The sequence below is a fragment of the Aegilops tauschii genome, chromosome 7 (assembly GCF_002575655.3).
Source record: "Aegilops tauschii subsp. strangulata cultivar AL8/78 chromosome 7, Aet v6.0, whole genome shotgun sequence".
Taxonomy (NCBI): domain Eukaryota; kingdom Viridiplantae; phylum Streptophyta; class Magnoliopsida; order Poales; family Poaceae; genus Aegilops; species Aegilops tauschii.
This window is the reverse complement of record NC_053041.3, coordinates 569,849,814-569,856,991: the sequence shown is the minus strand read 5'-3', so window position 1 is coordinate 569,856,991 and position 7,178 is coordinate 569,849,814.

Genomic DNA, 7,178 nt, shown 5'->3' with positions numbered 1-7,178 from the left:
TTATAAAGGTGCTCTACTGGTGTCTCCAAAGGTACTTGTTGGGTTGGCGTATTTCGAGATTAGGATTTGTCACTCCGATTGTCGGAGAGGTATCTCTGGGCCCACTCGGTAATGCACATCACTATAAGCCTTGCAAGCATTGTAACTAATGAGTTAGTTGCGGGATGATGTATTACGGAACGAGTAAAGAGACTTGCTGGTAACGAGATTGAACTAGGTATTGAGATACCGACGATCGAATGTCGGGCAAGTAACATACCGATGACAAAGGGAACAACGTATGTTGTTATGCGGTTTGACCGATAAAGATCTTCGGAGAATATGTGGGAGCCAATATGAGCATCCAGGTTCCGCTATTGGTTATTGACCGGAGAGGTGTCTCGGTCATGTCTACATAGTTCTCGAACCCGTAGGGTCCGCACGCTTAACGTTACGATGACAGTTATATTATGAGTTTATATGTTTCGATGTACCGAAGGAGTTCGGAGTCCCAGATGAGATCAGGGACTTGACGAGGAGTCTCGAAATGGTCGAGACGTAAAGATCGATATATTGGACGACTATATTCGGACATCAGAAAGGTTCCGAGTGATTCGGATATTTTTCGGAGTACCGGAGAGTTACGGGAATTCGTATTGGGCCTTAATGGGCCATACGGGAAAGGAGAGAAAGACCCTAAAGGTTGGGCGCACCCCTCCCCATGGACTAGTCCGAATTGGACTAGGGAGGGGGGCGCCCCCTTCCTTCTTTCTCCTTCTCCCTTCCCTTTTCCTACTCCAACAAGGAAAGGAGGAGTCCTACTCCCGGTGGGAGTAGGACTCCCCCCTTGGCGTGCCCTCCTCCTAGGCCGGCCGCCTCCCCCCTTGCTCTTTTATATACGGGGGCAGGGTGGCACCCCATAGACACAACAATTGATCAACGATCTTTTAGCCGTGTGCGGTGCCCCCCTCCACCATATTACACCTCGATAATATCTTAGCGGTGGTTAGGCGAAGCCCTGCGTCAGTAGAACATCATCATCGTCACCACGCCGTCGTGCTGACGAAACTCTCCCTCAACACACGGCTGGATCGGAGTTCGAGGGACGTCATCGAGCTGAACGTGTGCTGAACTCGGAGGTGTCGTGCGTTCGGTACTTGATCGGTCGGATTGTGAAGACGTACGACTACATCAACCGCGTTGTGTTAACGCTTCCGCTTTCGGTCTACGAGGGTACGTGGACAACACTCTCCCCTCTCGTTGCTATGCATCACCATGATCTTGCGTGTGCGTAGGAAATTTTTGAAATTACTACGTTCCCCAACAGTGGTATCAGAGCCTGGTTTTATGCGTTGATGTTATATGCACGAATAGAAAACAAGTGAGTTGTGGGCGATATAAGTCATACTGCTTACCAGCATGTCATATTTTGGTTCAGCGGTATTGTGAGATGAAGTGGCCCGTACCGACATTACGCGTACGCTTACGCGAGACTGGTTTCACCGTTGCGAGCACTCGTTGATTAAAGGTGACTGGCGGGTGTCTGTCTCTCTCACTTTAGTTGAACCGAGTGTGGCTACGCCTGGTCCTTGCGAAGGTTAAAACAACACCAACTTGACAAACTATCGTTGTGGTTTTGATGCGTAGGTAAGAACGGTTCTTGCCAAGCCCGTAGCAGCCACGTAAAACTTGCAACAACAAAGTAGAGGACGTCTAACTTGTTTTTGCAGGGCATGTTGTGATGTGATATGGTCAAGACATGATGCTATTTTTTATTGTATGAGATGATCATGTTTTGTAACCGAGTTATCGGCAACTGGCAGGAGCCATATGGTTGTCGCTTTATTGTATGCAATGCAATCGCCATGTAATTGTTTTACTTTATCACTAAGCGGTAGCGATAGTCGTAAAAGAAATAGTTGGCGAGACGACAACGATACTACGATGGACATCAAGGTGTCGCGCCGGTGACGATGGTGATCATGACGGTGCTTCGGAGATGGAGATCATAAGCACAAGATGATGATGGCCATATCATATCACTTATATTGATTGCATGTGATGTTTATCTTTTATGCATCTTATCTTGCTTTGATTGACGGTAGCATTATAAGATGATCTCTCACTAAAATTTCAAGATAAAAGTGTTCTCCCTGAGTATGCACCGTTGCGAAAGTTCTTCGTGCTGAGACACCACGTGATGATCGGGTGTGATAGGCTCTACGTTCAAATACAACGGGTGCAAAACAGTTGCACACGCGGAATACTCAGGTTAAACTTGACGAGCCTAGCATATGCAGATATGGCCTCGGAACACGGAGACCGAAAGGTCGAGCGTGAATCATATAGTAGATATGATCAACATAGTGATGTTCACCGTTGAAACTACTCCATCTCACGTGATGATCGGACATGGTTTAGTTGATATGGATCACGTGATCACTTAGAGGATTAGAGGGATGTCTATCTAAGTGGGAGTTCTTAAGTAATATGATTAATTGAACTTAAATTTATCATGAACTTAGTCCTGATAGTATTTTTGCAAATTATGTTGTAGATCCATAGCTCGTGTTGTTACTTCCCTGTGTTTATTTTTGATATGTTCCTAGAGAAAATTATGTTGAAAGATGTTAGTAGCAAAGATGCGGATTGGATCCGTGATCTGAGGATTATCCTCATTGCTGCACAGAAAAATTATGTCCTTGATGCACCGCTAGGTGACAGACCTATTGCAGGAGCAAATGCAGACGTTATGAACGTTTGGCTAGCTCAATATGATGACTACTTGATAGTTTAGTGCACCATGCTTAACGGCTTAGAATCCGGACTTCAAAGACGTTTTGAACGTCATGGACCATATGAGATGTTCCAGGAGTTGAAGTTAATATTTCAAGCAAATACCCGAGTTGAGAGATATGAAGTCTCCAACAAGTTCTTTAGCTAAAAGATGGAGGAGAATAGCTCAAGCAGTGAGCATGTGCTCAGATTGTCTCGGTACTACAATCGCTTGAATCAAGTGGGAGTTAATCTTCCAGATAAAATAGTGATTGACAGAATTCTCTAGTCACCATCACCAAGTTAGTAGAACTTCGTGATGAACTATACTATGCAAGGGATGACGAAAGTAATTCCCGAGCTCTTCGTGATGCTGAAATCGACGAAGGTAGAAATAAAGAAAAACATCAAGTGTTGATGGTTGACGAGACCACTAGTTTCAAGAAAAGGGCAAAGGGAAGAAGGGGAACTTCAAGAAGAACGGCAAGAAAGTTGCTGCTCAAGTGAAGAAGCCTAAGTCTGGTCCTAAGCCTGAGACTAAGTGCTTCTACTGCAAAGGGACTGGTCACTGGAAGCGGAACTACCCCAACTATTTGGGGATAAGAAGGATGGCAAAGTGAACAAAGGTATATTGGATATACATGTTATTGATGTGTACTTCACTAGTGTTTATAGCAACCCCTCGGTATTTGATACTGGTTCAGTTGCTAAGAGTAGTAACTCGAAACGGGAGTTGCAGAATAAACAGAGACTAGTAAAAGGCGAGGTGACGATGTGTGTTGGAAGTAGTTCCAAGATTGATATGACCATCATCGCACACTCCCTATACTTTCGGGATTAGTGTTGAAACAAAATAAGTGTTATTTGGTGTTCGCGTTGAGCATGAATATGCTTTGATCATGTTTGTTGCAGTACGGTTATTCATTTAAATTAGAGAATAATTGTTGTTCTGTTTACATGAATAAAACCTTCTATGGTCATACACCCAATAAAATGGTTTGTTGGATCTCGATCGTAGTGATACACATATTCATAATAATGAAGCCAAAAGATGCAAAGTTAATAATGATAGTGCAACTTATTTGTGCCACTGCCGTTTAGGTCATATTGGTGTAAAGCGCATGAAGAAACTCCATACTGATGGAATTTTGGAATCACTTTATTATGAATCACTTGATGCTTGCGAACCGTGCCTCATGGGCAAGATGACTAAAACGCCGTTCTCCGGAACTATGGAGAGAGCAACAGATTTGTTGGAAATCATACATACAGATGTATGTGGTCCGATGAATATTGAGGCTCGTAGCAGGTATCATTATTTTCTGACCTTCACAGATGATTTGAACAGATATGGGTATATCTACTTAATGAAACAGAAGTCTGAAACATTTGAAAAGTTCATATAATTTCAGAGTGAAGCGGAAAATCATCGTAACAAGAAAATAAAGTTTCTACGATCTGATCGTGGAGAAGAGTATTTGAGTTACGAGTTTGGCCTTCAGTTAAAACAATGTGAAATAGTTTCACTACTCACGCCACCTGGAACACCATGGTGTAATGGAGTGTCCGAACATCGTAACCGTACTTTATTAGATATGGTGCGATATATGATGTCTCTTACCGATCTGCCACTATCGTTTTGGGGTTATGCATTAGAGACAGCTGCATTCACGTTAAATAGGGTACCATCTAAATCCGTTGAGACGACATCTTATGAACTGTGGTTTGGCAAGAAACCAAAGTTGTCGTTTCTTAAAGTTTGGGGTTGCGATGCTTATGTGGGTTTCATCCCGATAAGCTCAAACCCGAATCGGAGAAATGTGTCTTCATAGGATACCCAAAGGAGACAGTTGGGTACACCTTCTATCACAGATCCGAAGGCAAGACATTCGTTGCTAAGAATGGATCCTTTCTAGAGAAGGAGTTTCTCTCGAAAGAAGTGAGTGGGAGGAAAGTAGAACTTGATGAGGTAACTGTACCTGCTCCCTTATTGGAAAGTAATTCATCAAAGAAATCTGTTCCTGTGAATCCTACACCAATTAGTGAGGAAGTTAATGATGATGATCATGTAACTTCAGATCAAGTTACTACCAAACCTCGTAGGTAAACCAGAGTGAGATCCACACCAGAGTGGTACGGTAATCCTGTTCTAGGGGTCATGTTATTTGACCATGACGAACCTACGAACTATGAGGAAGCGATGCTGAGCCCTGATTCCGCGAAATGGCTTGAGGCCATGAAATCTGAGATGAGATCCATATATGAGAACAAAGTATGGACTTTGATTGACTTGCCCAATGATCGGTGAGCCATTGAGATTAAATGGATCTTCAAGAGGAAGACAGACAGTGATAGTAGTGTTACTATCTACAAAGCTAGAATTGTCGCAAAAAGGTTTTCGACAAGTTCAAGGTGTTGACTACGATGAGAGTTTCTCACTCGTATCTATGCTTAAATCTGTCTGAATCATGTTAGCAATTGCCGCATTTTATGAAATATGGAAAATGGATAAACAAAACTGCATTCCTTAATGGATTTATTAAAGAAGAGTTGTATATGATGCAACCAGGAGGTTTTGTCAATCCTAAAAGTGCTAACAAAATATGCAAGTTCCAGCGATCCATCTATGGACTGGTGCAAGCATCTCGGAGTTGGAATATACGCTTTGATAAGTTGATCAAAGGATATAGTTTTATACAGACTTGCGGTGAAGCCTGTATTTACAAGAAAGTGAGTGGGAGCACTACAACATTTCTGATAAGTATATGTGAATGGCATATTATTGATCGGAAATAATGTAGAATTATTCTGCAAAGCATAAAGGAGTGTTTGAAAGGAGTTTTTCAAAGAAAGACCTCGGTGAAGCTGCTTACATATTGAGCATCAAGATCTATAGAGATAGATCAAGATGCTTGATAAGTTTTTTCAATGATTACATACCTTCACAAGATTTTGAAATAGTTCAAAATAGAACAGTCAAAGAAAGAGTTCTTGCCTGTGTTACAACATGTGAAATTGAGTAAGACTCAAAGCCCGACCACGGCAGAAGATAGAAAGAGAATGAAAGTCATTCCCTATGCCTTGGCCATAGGTTCTATAAAGTATGTCATGCTGTGTACCAGATCTATTGTATACCCTACACTGATTTTGGCAAGGGAGTACAATAGTGATCTAGGAGTAGATCACTGGACAACGGTCAAAATTATCCTTAGTGGAATAAGGATATGTTTCTCGATTATGGAAGTGACAAAAGGTTCGTCGTAAACCCTTTGGGTGTTGGTGATCTAGGAGTAGATCACTGAACTAGATTATTGACTCTAGTAGACCCTTTGGGTGTTGGTCACATGACAATGTGAACTATGGGTGTTAATCACATGGTGATGTGAATTATTGATGTTAAATCCCATGGCGATGTGAACTAGATTATTGACTCTAGTGCAAGTGGGAGACTGAAGGAAATATGCCCTAGAGGCAATAATAAAGTTATTATTTATTTCCTTATATCATGATAAATGTTTATTATTCATGCTAGAATTGTATTAACCGGAAACATAATACATGTGTGAATACATAGACAAAGAGAGTGTCACTAGTATGCCTCTACTTGACTATCTCGTTGATCAAAGATGGTTAAGTTTCCTAGCCATTGACATGGGTTGTCATTTGCTTAACGAGATCACATCATTAGGAGAATGATGTGATTGACTTGACCCATTCCGTTAGCTAGCACTCGATCGTTTAGTATGTTGCTATTGCTTTCTTCATGACTTATACATGTTCCTATGACTATGAGATTATGCAACTCCCGTTTACCGGAGGAACACTTTGTGTGCTACCAAACGTCACAACGTAACTGGGTGATTATAAAGATGCTCTATAGGTGTCTCCAAAGGTCTTGTTAGTTGGCGTATTTCGAGATTAGGATTTGTCACTCCGATTGTCGGAGAGGTATCTCTGGGCCCACTTGGTAATGCACATCACTATAAGCCTTGCAAGCATTGTAACTAATGAGTTAGTTGCGGGATGATGTATTACGGAACGAGTAAAGAGACTTGCTGGTAACGAGATTGAACTAGGTATTGAGAAACCGACGATCGAATCTCGGGCAAGTAACATACCGATGACAAAGGGAACAACGTATGTTGTTATGCGGTTTGACCGATAAAGACCTTCGGAGAATATGTGGGAGCCAATATGAGCATCCAGGTTCCGCTATTGGTTTTTGACCGGAGAGGTGTCTCGGTCATGTCTACATAGTTCTCGAACCCGTAGGGTCCGCACGCTTAACGTTACGATGACAGTTATATTATGAGTTTATATGTTTTGATGTACCGAATGAGTTCGGAGTCCCGGATGAGATCCGGCACTTGACGAGGAGTCTCGAAATGGTCGAGACGTAAAGATCGATATATTGGAAGACTATA